The 14044-nt window shown below is 47.6% G+C and overlaps 1 protein-coding gene across 3 annotated transcripts in view; it reads right to left on the bottom strand.

The window, feature by feature from the left end:
* The window catches only part of TLN2 (talin 2), a 423915-nt gene that overhangs the window by 349744 nt on the left and 60127 nt on the right, over positions 1-14044 (bottom strand). For all 3 annotated transcript variants that reach the window (XR_006602771.1, XM_004758776.3, XM_045067453.1), the window contains exon 2: positions 1393-1482. The gene's annotated coding sequence lies outside the window, so the exon portion shown is untranslated. The remainder of the gene's footprint in view (positions 1-1392; positions 1483-14044) is intronic.

Genomic DNA, 14044 nt, shown 5'->3' with positions numbered 1-14044 from the left:
GGCTGGACTGCCTATAGAGGCAACACTTTAAAACCGACACACAGGGAAAGGCCATATCCTCGAGGAGCACGAGAGTGGGAAAGATGGGAGAAAACATTAATAATCAGTAACTCCATCTTGCTACCAGCAGTAAAAATCCCATTTTTAGTGGGGATTCAGGTGGTAAAGGCCAGAGGATGGAGAGCTCAGCCTGAAAGCCGGACACCAAAGGCACCTGCTGTGTGACGCGGCGAGTTCCTTCATCCCAGCCTCGGTGAAATGGTGAGTGCCCGCCTCACAGGCTGGAGGGAGGGCTAAGACACAAGGCTGTGTGCCAGGCTCTTAGCCTAGTGCCTAGTACACTGTGAGTACTCCCTCAATGGCTGTTGGAACTGCTAACTACTCAAGTGGTCTGTCCAGGTGGCTCCTCGGGAGATCAGCAGGACTTCTGAGACCTCCCCCCACCCCCCCCACACACACCCCTGGAGCAGATCCCCAAAGGTCACACTCAAAGGCAAATGTCCTATATTCCAAGAACCTTAGACCTTACTTCTCCGAACACGATCCACACAACGGTAGCACGGATACCACTGGGAACTTGTTAGAAAGGCACATTCCCAGGCCCCACCCAGACCGACCCAGTCAGGACCCGCTTTTTAATCAGATCCCCCAGTTGACCCTGCTTTAGAGCACTCAGAACAAAATCATCCACCCAGTTAGGGCTGCGACCGTGACAGTGTAGTTTTTACTTGGTCTTTCTCTTCCTTCCTGGAAGTTCCATGACCGCCCACACTGTGCCTACCTTAGCCACTGGCATATAGCACATCCATTCATTCACATGAAGAATATTTGAGTATGAACGGGTCGTCTACCCGATAACAAGAGACCAAGCCTGTTTTAAGTGCACAGCAAAATGCAGGCAAGGATGTAAGAGAAAAGTGAAGAGACAGAATATGGGGAGGAGTCGGGGGAGGGGGGAAGAGGGTCTTTAAGGGAGTCAGAGAAGGCGTCTCTGAAAGGGAGGGTAACATGAGGACAAGACAGGATAGATGAGGAGGAACACGCAGGCTAACAGGAGGGCAGGCAGAAGCACAGCACCTGCATTTGCCCCATGAAGAGGCTGTTCCTGGGGGCTAGTAAAGATGGACAGTCAGTATTTGGCCCTGGTGGTAGAACAGAGAAGCCCTAAGCAGGCAGATTTGGAAGGCCCCGTGCCCTTTATGGCTGCTAGGGGCAGAAAGGTCACGTCTGTGGGCACAGCTGCCATGTCCAAGGCTCCTGGAGCTGGGTGTGAGAAAGGCAGTCCCTCTGGGAGAGCTGGCGGGACGGTGGCACTACTGGCCACAACCCTCCAGCCCTCAAATTCCACAGGTCTATAGTTGCATGCCAAGTAGAAACGTGCAGGTTACTCACTGTTTTCAACAAGCTGATCCAGGAGTTTGTGGGCAGCAAGACAGCCAAGGGTCCAGGAACCCAGCCCAGATGTTACCCTACAGCAGCGCGCTGGCGAAGAGGAGACAAAAGACATGTGTCAGGGCAGGTGGCCACCTTAGTGGGTATGCGATGTGTTCCCAACACTGAAGGACACCGGTGGGGTTCTCATGAGAAAGTGGGCAGAAAACCACTCCTGAGGCTAGTGGTCTCTCTCTAGGCACTGTGCAGTACCCCCAGAGGGACAACCCGTCTGTCTTCAGTCTCAGGAGGGGCACCACCCCACCCCCGGCAGCCCCAGAGCAGCCCCTCGACAGATCCATCCAACATGGGGCCCCCGCTGCCTAGTGTCCTTGAGGTCATTGTACCCATCCTATCTTTACAGAGGAGAGAAATCATGACCAAGAGGAGCCGTTTTGCCCAAAATTAGTAGCAAGTAATGGTAACACCAGGAATGGAATCACAGAATCAAGTCTATAAAGCTTAAATTTACCTGTAAATTACTTTCCTTAATAAAACTCAGTTTCTAAATGTTACTCTTATTCCATCTGGCTCTTAACCGATGAAACAAGACAGAGCAGCCTGCATTTCCAAATCTTAATCCTTCCCCTAAATTCTCCCCCACCCCCCCAATCCCCAAAGACTTCAACTGCCTAAGTGAAACTCCTGGTTTTCTTCAAAAACAACATGTAAAAGAAAAAGGAAATTGTTCACATTTGAGTATGAGAAATTGAAAAACCTTATAAACAAACAAACAAAAAACTTAACACCTAAAAAAAAATCTCAGTTTATGAACTATAAGGAACACAGAACCAGAACAAAAGCTCCTTTTCCAGACATCGGGTTTACAGATCCAAGAGGCCAGAAACCATCCAGGAAATGCTCTAAGACTAAGCAGGGCATTTCAAAATGGGTGAGCTAAGACTGTTGTCAACGGTCATTTCGTTCAAATGATATAGATGCTCAGAATGCTAATTCTCTAGGAAAGGAGTCTCATTATGTTTTTAAGCTAATCTTCATCCAATTATATATTTAAGCCATAATCATGGAAATAGCTCCTTCCCTGGGGTTTTAGTTCCAGCTGAGCCCGACAAGTCAAGGCATCCCTGGGCACATCACGCCGAACTCTGCTTTCCTGCCGTCACCTCCTCCATAAAAAGAACATGAAGCTCAGGGGTCCCGCAGCTAAGGAACTCAACAATTGCCGCACATTGCTGGAATAAAGCGGGAAGTAACCTCATGTTAAGTTAGGTCACACTTAGGTCACAGTTAGGATCATTACTCCCTACTCTGAAGACGCGAATGTCCCTCATTATAGATTTAAACGACCACATCTCTCAAGGAAGTGACTAGGAAGTTTGTCCTAACAATAGCTGTATTTTGTTTCTAGGCAGTGAACGTCACAGCGACACATGTGCCCCTACCCTCACTAAATGGGTATTTGGATGTGTTTCCACAAAGGTCCATCATTTATAAGGCCAAGGTTAGGGTTTCTCTTGCATCAAATAGAACTTTGGCAGTGAGGTCATTTGTTTTTGAAACTACAGCAACCATCCCAATCCGGCCCCTACCCACCCCCACCCTCCCCACTCTGGCATTCTCGTTAGTTAACTCTGGGTCAAGAAAAGGAGATGCAGGCTTCAGAGAACATGTAAAGCCTGCTGGGCCACCCGTGGGACGGTCAAGAATTCCACCCTGGACAATCCACAGTATAACTTACTGCTCATTTCCCTTTCAACACTCAGGCACGCTCAGGCGTACAAAGTCAACGCAGACACAGCAGCACATTGAATGTATTTCAACAAGTCTTCCACAGTTCCAGCATTCATTAAAAAAAAAACAAAAAAAAAAAACAAAAACCACAACCTACCATGACGGCTGCGTAGTTCTTAACCTTATGGAGAAGGAGGGTCCACCAAGTCCTCTGGAAGGATCACGGACACTTTCACCCAAAAGCATAGAATGCATGCGGTTTCAAAGAGTCCAAAAGCAACCTGAAGTTTCTCTCTGTACGTCTGGCTAAGGACCCCTGCTGGATTGAAACGTTATAAGGAGTCCCCTATTCTAGTTCTCTCTGAACTTCCTGTGACCCCTTTGTAAATGGGGGTGTGAATGACAACCCCATTTACAAAGTGATACACCAGAGCACGGACAACTGAGAAAATTGGCTTCTGGTAGCATTTCTGGTGGAAAAAGTCAGACCCGCAGCTATCAACGCTCACAACAGCATGAGAGTTCTCTGCGCCTCTGGGATCCTTTGCCAAACACTTTCAGCAGGAAGCTTCCCAAAGCTCTGTTTGTACTTGGTCACTGATTTTTCGAAACCCAGAATGAAATGAACATCAGGGAACAAAAATACACGTTATTTAGGAATGCCTACATAGGTACTAACAATAAGAAAGGCAGGATTGGTCCCAACAGAAAGTTAAGACACTTGTCACCTCTGAGATCAAGGGGGAATTCTGTTCTGTATTTGTAACACTGATGGCTTAACCTGGTTCTAGGCTTGATGGACGTACCTTTTCCTGTTCACACTGATACCTAGACACTTTATACACTCTTCTATGGATAGGTCACAAAGCAATGTTTTTTTTCTTTTACAGAGGAGTTAGGAGTCAGGTCAATGACAAGGACTCTCAGCCCCCATTTAAGACACACCAGCAAGCCTGTGGAATGAGGTCTGTGTTTGTCAAAGGGTGGGGCCCACAGAGGAACAGTGAACATTCTGGCCCCAGGGGCACCGTCTATAAATACATTTTCATTTTTAAACGTCCACGCCCTGGGGCAGTCCTGTGCTCTGAGGCTGAGGCCACGCTGACCTCTGGTGCTGCCTGTCACTCTGGGAAAAGCCAGTGTTGGGTTTCTGCAAACCCAGTGGTCTTTCCTCTTAAAGGCTCTGCCGGCCTATTCCTGCAGCACATTCTGTTACCAGGAACCAGCTCAGTCTTCCTGATCAGCTAAGAAGGCAGTGAAGGCCCGGAGGCTGCAGCAAGTTTGGAGGAACACTTGACACCTCCCCCTCTTCAGCTGGCTACAAAGGCCAAGGTTGCTTCGGTATTCTCCTTCGGGGGCCTCATCAATACTTGACCTTCCTCGGGAGAATTCTGCTCATTCAGGGGGTGGTCAAGTGACCTGCTTACCAAAAAATTGGTGAGGTATCTAGAGACACGAGCAGTCGAGTCTTAATTCCTATCCCCTTGCACACACTTACCCATATCATCTTGGCCAAATAAGAAGCGCATGCAATTCAGAAACGAGCCCTCTTTTTTTTTTTTTTTTAAGACAAAGGTGTCACGTTTATCTTTTGGTTATAATAGCCAATCATTGCCACCGTGACATTCACAACATTGTCACCATTTTCAGACCTCTTGGATGGATACCCTGGGTAGACACAGCATAGCATGTGCCTAATAAAGGAAGTGCTGCTATCCCCTACCTCCTCTGAAAAGTCTATTCTCCTTGCTCAAATCTGGTTTAAAAAAGCAAAAGCCCAAGTAAGAATACAGAACCAACTCTTTAATAGGTCACTTTCTTTAGAAGTAAACATTCCACGGGATCCTGCCATCTCTGGAATCCAAGACAGGCCTGGCTTTCCTGTGTGTGTGTGTGTGTGTGTGTACATGCCTGCCAGTTTGAGTGTGTGTGTGTGTGTGTGTGCGCGTGCGCACATGCGAGTGAGTGCACACACATGCAAGTGCACGCACATGCATCACAAGCCCAACATTCTTCTGATGAATTCAAAACAATAGCTTCCAGGGAAACCATTGCTAAGAGTTCAGGAAAAGTAAAGGCCTGCCAATTTCAGGAGGACAAAGGGTTTCAGCAACCAACAAGGGAACCAAATGATCTCATGCCCCTTTCCCACTGAGACTCTAAATGGGACCCTTCTCAAATTCAGAGTGCTCACTTACAGGCACAGTCACTGTTTCCACCCAATGGGACCCACGGGGGAGGAGAGCTCAACCGGGGAACAGATTCCAGAGGTAGCTTTATGATGTCTACCCCAGACAATCTGCAGACAAGGCCCCTCAGCCAAGGAGGGGGGCTGACCCTCGTGGTGAGAAGTAAGATCCTGGTGTTAGTCACTGCATCTAACAGCTAGTTCCTTTCCACCAAGGTCTCGGCCAGGACTCAAAATAAACCCTCCAATGACAGCCCTGCATTTCTGGGGCATGGGCCTGTGCTCAAGTGTCATTCCTAGTGATTTCCACATGCCTTGGAGGACTTGGGCAGGAAAAGGCCACACCTCCAGGCCTCAGGTGCCTCTCCCTGCACGCCCTGGGTGACGGGATGGCCCCCAGCCCCAAAGCAGTGGTGGGAGGCATGAATGTGGCTCTGCTCCTGCAGCCCTCACGTCTGCCCCTTTTATTACACACCCAGATGACAGGCACTGCGCTGAGTGCTAAGAGAAGTCAATGGTTCCTTTTAAGGGCAAAAGGTTTTAAAGAGTCTCCCCTGCAAATGCCCCACACCTGCCACACACACACACACACACACACACACACACACACAGAGTAGTAGCCGTACTTCTGGTATCTTCGGAGAAAAAAGATTAAGACAAAAATGCTCTAAAATAAATTTTCAATCAACCTCACTATTTCCTACATACTTTTTTAAATGGTGGAGTAATTCCAGTACAGTTTTATTCCACAGGCAATACTTGACGCAGAAGGATTAAGGATCCCTTGACTAACTCCCACACACGACAGCCTGTGTTCTGCCCCGAACTAGGGCTGGGGTTGCAGTTGGGGGATAAAAATGACCCCAAAAAAGCCCCAAAATACTGGCCGTACTTCAAGGCTATTGGAAGGTAACTTTAGGTCCCAAGTGAAGGTAGGAAATAATTTTTATGTAAGCCACAACTTGCATCATCTCCCACAGCTGGGCGTCTTCTCCTCTGCCCCATCCCAACCAGTGCCCCCCCAATACATTCTCCTGTAATTCCCTGTGCATATTTTGGGAAACCCCCACCAGTGAGCTGTTCATACTGTTCTAGAATCCTAATCCTCTCTCCTCTCCAGTCTCAGCCTGGAGCTCCTATAGAGCAAAGACTTCTCCTGGAGGCATCCCTCGCACCCTACCCAGGGTACGCAGCAGACTCAGAGCAAGCAAACACTGAGAAGGGGCAGGAAGGATTCTTGACTGAGAACTTCACAGACAATTAACATAAGTTAAGAATTTGGGGAGGAAGAAGAGGGTGACTGGATCTCCTCCAAGTGCAGCATACCTCAGTGATTCCATGTTCACGCTTGAAAACTTGCAACTGTAATAAAGATACAAAAAGAAAAAAAAAAAAAATCAAGTCTTCCCAAAGGCCCAGGCTATATGAGCAGCCTGGCTTCCCCATCTGTCAGTCTAACAACAGCAGAAAGACCCGAATTTTGACTCAAAGGTGTTCATTTTCTTCTTCCCTGTGCCTTTCTGTCCTGCCTGCAACGCTGCCTTCTCTACCTCCTTCCCCCCTTCTCCCCTGGGTGTGTTCTCCACACATTAGAGGTATATTTCAAATTTCTTACCTTGGGATAGGAGGCCCTGCACAGTTAGATCCCTACCTGATTTCCAGACTCAGCGCCTTCCTACAGATAGAGACACGCACGCGCGCGCACACACACACACACCCCTTCGGATAGGAGGCCCTGCACAGTTAGATCCCTACCTGATTTCCAGACTCAGCGCCTTCCTACAGATATAGACACACACACACACACACACACACACACACACACCCCGCCTCCACGAACCACAAACCAGACTCCAGAGTGTTCTGGGATTCTCTCCGCCCCACCACTTCCTGCCTTCACTCACCCACTTTGGGGTCTGTGCCCAAGTCCCACTCCTTTTAGGAAAGCCCAACCAGCATCACCGGATATAAATTTACCTTCCCCCAAAATCCAGCTCACATTCCGCCACCAGCCCTAAGACAACCCCTTTAATGCTCCCCATCAAAATGAGTCTTTCTTTCCCTTACATGCCTTACCCTTTTGTCTCATTGTGGCAGACCTCAGACCAGAGAGTTAGCTTCTGGGTGCCTTTCACCTCCCTGAGAGATCCTGGCAGGCCAGGAAGCCACCACCTTTACCTTTGTGCCCAACACAGCATCCAACATCAACCTTGGCCAACGGTGAGGACTCTGTTACTTGTGAAGTGACCATGCCTTCATGTTTCGAGGGTTCTTGTGGGTGGCCCTCAGGGTGCCCATTTTAGAATCTAACCAAGCACACTGACAGCCTGAATACAAGGATAGGTTTTGGGGTTTTTTGGTTCTTGCTTTTGTTTAAGAGTTTTACACACACACACACACACACACACACACACATTCACACACACACCCCGCACTAGCGTTAAGTATTCAATCTCATCAGTCTACCCTGTTCAGGCTCTATTTCCCCAAGGGCCAAACACCTCACTTTCTCTCCAAAGCCTGTGTTCCTCTGGGACCTACTCAGAAAGTATGCGACTTTGGAATGCACAGCCACTTTCCTTTATGAAGGACACAACTTCTGGGGAAGGAGCCTGTTAAAGCAACGACATTTATACATTCATTCTGTAGCCACAGATTTCTTGAAACAGGTCAACCTCCACACTTTTTCATCTGATTCATTGGGTGTGCCCTGTGGGTCTAGAATTTACACCATTCCCTTGGCCCTAAAATCCATTTGCTTATGAACAGATAGAAATGGCCATGTTGTTAATGCTCATCCCAGATGAGAAGTCTGCTTACATGCTCCAAGGAAAATAAGGAAGCAATATAGGACCCCAGTCAAGAAGCCTCTGGAATCTTTTTCCAAACACAAATGTTTCTCATTTGGTCCAGGCTCTGTTTCAATTACACGCTGACAAAAGACAAAAACCTCACTACCACCCACTCCTGCCCTCATGAAGACATTATAAATTATCTTTGTTATGTCATACAGTAAAGTTACCTCACATAAGGTATGTTGACAAATGGTTACAGGAGCAGTTTTGCTCAACAGCTGCCTTTATTCGTAGGTGTTCTTCATTCCTAGGTGTCCGCCAGGCATCCGCCTTACTGCTGTCCAGAAACCGGACAGCATGGGGATGTAGGTACAGTCTAAAGTCTTTGACGTTAGTTTCCAAAGTACGGTCATGAAGAGTCTTGAACGTCATCACCCAAAAACAACTCCTTTGTACCATTAAATAACTTCAGAAACAAAAATTGACTGGATGGAGTGTCTTACTCTTCTAACTTTCCCCAGCTAGGTAATTTCCCCAGTCGGTAGTTTTAACTTTCAACATTGACTCCAAGGCCAACCCCACTGTTGCCATTTCATATAAATTTACATCAGCATGCTATCTCCTCTGGCACATTTTGTAGATTAGGTCAACTCTCAGGTAACATGTTTAAATCTCCAGCGTCCCACAACAGCACAAGCATACCCTTTTCAGTGTTGGTTACAAGCTAATACAAGCCAAAAGCTCTCGCACTGAAGCCAAAAGGAAGGAAGGTAAACTTTTAAGTACATGAACTCTTAAAGGCTAGACAACCTTTATTATTGTGATCCCTTTTCCCCTAATGTCCTCTCTGTTGTTGAGCATGTGAACTTACCCTAGAATCTACCCTAGATCACTTACACCAAGGATTCTTTTTCCCCCCACCAGAAATTTTACATGTAGAAATAATTTTGGTGAACCCTGGGCCCATGACTTAGCAAACTCTGCCAGAATTCCAACAAAATGCGGGGGCAGGGGGAGGGAAGCACCTGGCATCGAGAAGAAATTCTTAGCAAGCATGAGATTGCCTTCATTTATTGAGTTCAATGTTCTAGCTTAAATTCAGATCATGCAAATATTGCACTTATTCAATACGTGCATGCTGGCTTTCATTCAAAAGTAACCTTGTGTCTTCCAAATCTCCTCAGCAAAATTAGGGCTCCATGAGAGTCTCAGGTTTATCCTATGGTCTCATATACCCTGCTTCACCACCCAGCACTTCACCCCCACCTAGCAAGCAGGAATCTTGACCTTGCCCTTTCTTCTAAGACTAAGGAAACTACTGCCCAAATATTTGGTGACCTGACCAAAAGAGTGGAAGGTGGGCCCACATACGGCACCCAGGGCTCCAGGCTCTTAATGGATGCTCTACTCTTCACATAGACTGATTCACAGCAACTCCCGAATTCATCAAGTCATGGTCTCCTTCAATTTCTGCACCCACATCTGCTCTGTATTTACAGAAGTTGAAGTTGTTAAGCGTTCTCTCCCAAGCTTACCCTAAGGTTTGAAAAATGGGAGCCAATCCATCACCATTTTCAGGTTGCCCAAATCTCCTTTGCCTTCAGAGCATTTTTGATTTCTCCTCTAGTCACTACGCACGTCGTCTCCACGCACAACCATTAGCTAAAAACAAAAGTACAAGCTGCTTAGTGGAGGTAAGCCCTCTGTGTCCAAACTCTAAGGAGAAAACCACAGTCAAATCTACTCAAGGGAAAACAGTTCAGACTCAACAGTTCAGTTCAGGCCTGTGTTTATCACTTTCTTCTAAATGGCCTTTGAGCCAGTTTTATGTACTGTAAGAGCTTTAGTAAACACTATTTTAGCTGTGTAGTTGACATTTCAAAGCAAAAACAAAAAAAAGTGCGGGGGGGGAGGGATAGGGTTCAAGCTATCTAAGAGTTCTGTTTATGAATTCCCAGGGTCATCATCTATAACTGAAACACTGGTGGTCAACCGGGAAGAATTCTCCCCAACAGGGGATATTTGGCAATGTCTGGAGACATTTTCAGCTGTCACAACCGAAGGTCCGGGATGTAGGTTAATGGCAACTAGAGGGTCGAGGCCACGGATGGTGTTAAACATCGTATGACACACAAGGCAGCCTCCACAACAGAATCATCCAACACAAATGCCAATGGCATGGGGGCTCAGAACCCTTACTAAAATACACGAGGCAGGAATAACACTCAGGCAATGTCCTAAGTCCTAACTCTTCCTCTGGGGTTGGGACTTCCTCTGTCTGGTCTGGACATAGCACCTGAATTTCTAGGTCTCTGGTTCATTGTCATTTAATGACAATGTTGGCCCACTTCAGAGATTTTGCAACCTCTGACACAGACTCAACCATTACTTCTCAAAGCCTTCTAGGACAGCGGTTCAAACCTGGAGCTACTAGTTGTCTAATACCTTCAATCAGGGCCATTTCCTCACCAGTGTTCTCTCAGCCCTATCTCACTCCCATTGGGAGGAGCATTAAGGCTGAGAACAACGTGTTTCTCTCTATCACCACCCACCAAAGAAGTCCCTGACAACCTCCTCAGGTCACAGAAATGAAAAGCAGAGAGTTCCTGGACCTGAGGAGCTCTTTCCAACTCTAAAATGATTCTTTGCAGTCAACAAACTAAGGACCAATGTGGCAACTTTATTTTGAATTCTATATTCTTTTTTAAAATATTTATTAATTGGGGGCGCCTGGGTAGCTCAATGGGTTAAAGCCTCTGCCTTCGGCTCAGGTCATGATCCCAGAGTCCTGGGATTGCGTCCTGCATTGGGCTCTTTGCTCAGCAGGGAGCCTGCTTCCCCTCCTCTTTCTCTGCCTGCCTCTCTGCCTACTTGTGATCTCTGCCTGTCAAATAAATAAATAAATAAATAAAATCTTAAAAAATTTGTATTAATTGACAGAGAGAAAGAGATCACAAGTAGACAGAGCAGCAGGCAGAGAGAGAGGGGGAAGCAGGCTCCCTGCTGAGCAGAGAGCCCTACGTGGGGTTTAATCCCAGAACCCTGAGATCATGACCTAAGCCGAAGGCAGAGGTTTAACCTACTGAGCCACCCAGGTGCCCCTTGAATTCTATATTCTGCTTTGCAAAAATGCGTATGCAACAAAGTGAGACAGCTTTGCAATAGAATTAGAAGGAATAACACGGGGACAACTGCACTCAATGATGTATATGGTTTTTGCATTTTCATAATGCTTGGCAACGGTAAATCCACCTGCCACCCCAGCTTAGGGGATAGACTCAGAATCAAGTCATTGTTTTATGGATGGAAAAACTAGGCCACCATCTTGCCATTCCCAAAACCTTGTCTCCTGGCTCTAGCTGAATGCACGCCTCCCACGAAAGAAACCAGATTAATGGAGAGGCTCCTGAATGGCCTCTAGAACCAAAGAACACAGAACTTTTTTCCAAATAAAATTCTCACTTTCAGAAAGAGGGATTTAACATGTCTGACATGGGGAGAGGATTAACATCTTTAACCACCTCTGTGAGTTCACCATTGTGCATGTGTTTCTAGGACAGTCCAGGACAGGGAACCACCCACCCCATCACACTGCAAAGGAATCTTACTGTCCCCATCACACACAAGTCCAAGAGCTCTCTAGATCCCAAGCTGGGACAGAGCAGTGGGCTAAAGGAAAAAAATGGGAGGAAACATCCAAAAGAGGAACCAAGAGGGAAGCTGAACTTCTAAGGCTAAAAGGCACACAGCCTAGGACCTAAAGTGTCTGATAACACATTTCATTCACTTCAAACAAAAACAACAACCAGCCACCACGAATTTCCTAGTACATCCATCATCCATAAACCCAATCAGAGAGGTAATCCAAAGACTGTGGAGGGGGAGGGTGATACCAGTGCAAACACCACCGATGGCAACAGAGGGTTAATGTCCCAGAGCAAGGCTTCCTCACAGCAAGCACAAATCTGAATTCGTAATAAAAATGCTGAAGGACTTAGTCACAAGCCCTCCCCTCAGCCATCAGAAGGAATGGCAAAAATGCTGAGTGAATGCTGGGAGCCAGAACGATTCCATTTTCCTTCTAACTGCGCAAAGAATTTGCATTTAAAATGAGCATTTCATCAGACCTTCCAAGAATGCTTGATATTTGGCTGCTACCAAGAATAAAAGTGATCCACTGCAACTCCAAGTTTCTAATTACTTACTCGCAGCCCAAGTAGATTCTTCCAAATCAGAACTGAAAATACAGTTCAATCACATAAAGAAAAATACGGATGAAAGGGTAACTTCCTGTTGACTAAACTCTCCACGAAACTCACTGTACTTTCTATATGATTTCCCATTTACAAGCAAAGTAGTATCAGGAAATGAAGATTTGTTCTAAGAACTCAAAAGACAAGTGTTGGGAAAGTCCAACACTTTTTGTTCAGCAACTAAGGGTTGCGTGTCAGCCGGGAGAAGCACGGGGTGCTGGAGCAGAGCGAAGCATGGAGCCCAATGGCAGGAAAAGCCTGATGGGCCCCGGCCAGGAAGGCCACCGCCTGTATTCACAGGATCGGTCCTTCACCAGCACTGCTTCTCAGCATCCACATCTGGAAAACAGAGCTGTCCCTGGTTTTGAAGGAGGGTGGAAGCAAAGAGAGGATTCAGGGGGGCAACACCAGGGAGCGCCTCATCACCCCTCAGCCACCAGAGGCGGGGTCAGAGAGAGGGGAAGTCAGTGGGTGGCTTCAGCCTTGCTCCCTAAGAGGGAGAGTTTTCAGTGGTTTATTGAATACAGCAGAGCCTTTCATCTTTTTCACTCGCTATGAACACTGGCGGGTGGAAATGGGATACAAAAACATCAATGGAAGTTCAGAAAAGGGTTACCAGAGTCATGGGGCTGGGGGAGAGGCAGGAGGCACCCCTGTTCTGAAGGGGAATAAATCCTCCCAACCAGCCACAGGGCCCGTGGCCACCACCAGCAGCCCAACTATACAACAAAAAGGCAATTCTTGGGAGGCTCAAGTTGTTTTAGTGTCTCCTTCCACATCCTCCTCCTGACGACGGGGCTGGCTGCTCTGCGGCCAGGATAGATTTTCACCAGAGCTCCGTTTCCCAACAAGGGCATTTCAATTAAAGATGAGACCCAAAGCAATGCAATAGGGAAAGAGAAATCCGAGGATGCAGTCTGGCCAGCAGCCTCCACGTGGTTCCCATCCCCACCGAAGCCTTGCACCAAGCTGGCTTTGGGTTTTCCAGTCCGAGAAGGGAGGCCTGGACCAGCGGGCACAGCCACACCCCCGGCTCAGGGCCTTTGCCTCCTGCTCCTCTCCCCGTCACCTACAGCACCACCCCACCCTCCTCCTAAACACAGCAGACTACCTGCCTCCCTGAGGTGGGATTCCTCTCCAACATCCCTGCCTGCAAACCCCCAGGCTAGAAATCTCCTCCCCCAGGGTCCAGGAAGGGGAGCTAAGGGCTCAACATCAGGAAGTGAACAGCAGTGGTGAATTCTAAAGCAGACTCCCCTGACCCACAGAGCGCTAGCCAACTCCATGGCTTACCTTCACTGGCCTCCCACAGGCCTCTCAGGAGACGGAAGGCAAGGCAGGCTCCACTGTAGACAGCATAGAGCCTCAGCGCAGGGCCTGCCACCTGGTCCTCTCCTTCTGCGAACCTACACTCCACAGTGCTCCCTCTGTGATCTGTTTCTGAAACACATCAGCCCTCCTTCCTGACTCCTACAAAGCAAAGCAGCCTGGACCATGAATTAATTCACGTGCTCAGAAAGGATCTAGCCAACTCCTGTATTTCCCTCTCCTACGCTGACCCAGCCACTCCCGGGCCTGTCGCAATCCCCATCAGAGCTTCTAACTACCTCTAATTAACGTCCCTCTGTTGTAAATCAATTTCAAAGGACATGCAAGCCTCAAATGAATACTGGAAAGGTAGAGTT

Source organism: Mustela putorius, unplaced genomic scaffold (genome assembly GCF_011764305.1).
Source record: "Mustela putorius furo isolate JIRA1106 unplaced genomic scaffold, ASM1176430v1.1 tig00003896_pilon_pilon_pilon, whole genome shotgun sequence".
Classification (NCBI taxonomy): Eukaryota; Metazoa; Chordata; class Mammalia; order Carnivora; family Mustelidae; genus Mustela; species Mustela putorius.
The sequence above is the reverse complement of the archived record's forward strand: the minus strand, read 5'-3'. Positions and strand labels throughout refer to the sequence as shown.